This window comes from Sinocyclocheilus rhinocerous, unplaced genomic scaffold (genome assembly GCF_001515625.1).
Source record: "Sinocyclocheilus rhinocerous isolate Xijiao unplaced genomic scaffold, SAMN03320098_v1.1 scaffold6109, whole genome shotgun sequence".
Lineage (NCBI taxonomy): Eukaryota > Metazoa > Chordata > Actinopteri > Cypriniformes > Cyprinidae > Sinocyclocheilus > Sinocyclocheilus rhinocerous.
Window position 1 is genome coordinate 5387 of NW_015652272.1, and position 548 is coordinate 5934.

At 38.1% G+C, this 548-nt stretch overlaps 1 protein-coding gene across 1 annotated transcript in view; it reads left to right on the top strand.

Moving 5' to 3' along the window:
* Positions 1-548, top strand: part of LOC107714270 (activin receptor type-2B-like) — a gene marked incomplete at its 5' end in the record, with an annotated part of 8012 nt that overhangs the window by 3959 nt on the left and 3505 nt on the right. The window lies entirely within an intron of this gene.

Genomic DNA, 548 nt, shown 5'->3' on the forward strand with positions numbered 1-548 from the left:
TGTATTTTAAAGACAACCAGTTCGAAGGGAGCATTATTTTGCTTTTTGGGTTAAAAGAATTTCTTAATATGAAATTCGAGTGGTATGACAATTAGAGATTAGACCGTACAGAAATTGAAATCTACTCGCTTATACATACTATACTCGTAGTCTCGCAATGCGGATGTTGTTAACATTAACAATTTGAGAATAAAGTATAACAATAATAATAATTTGCACGGTTTGATGTGATATGAGCTAATTTACATATAATCACCATTGGTAGCGAGATTTATGGTAATGCTTTTTTCCTCAGTTGGTCAGAACAAATGTGGCAGACTTGTTACTTGTTGAGATGACAATATCCGGTGAAAATTCTTATTTGGGTGATATATTCCAAGACGTAGCTAGAATCTGTGATTGTGAAGCACAGTAAATATCCACACCGGTGCGGTGACTGAGTGCCACACATACTCTTCAGAACATTAGATTCATCCGCGCTGGAGCCGCGCCGGAGCACAACCCACGCAAGCTAGATAATTCCGCACACAGCTGCAATTCCAGGTTTT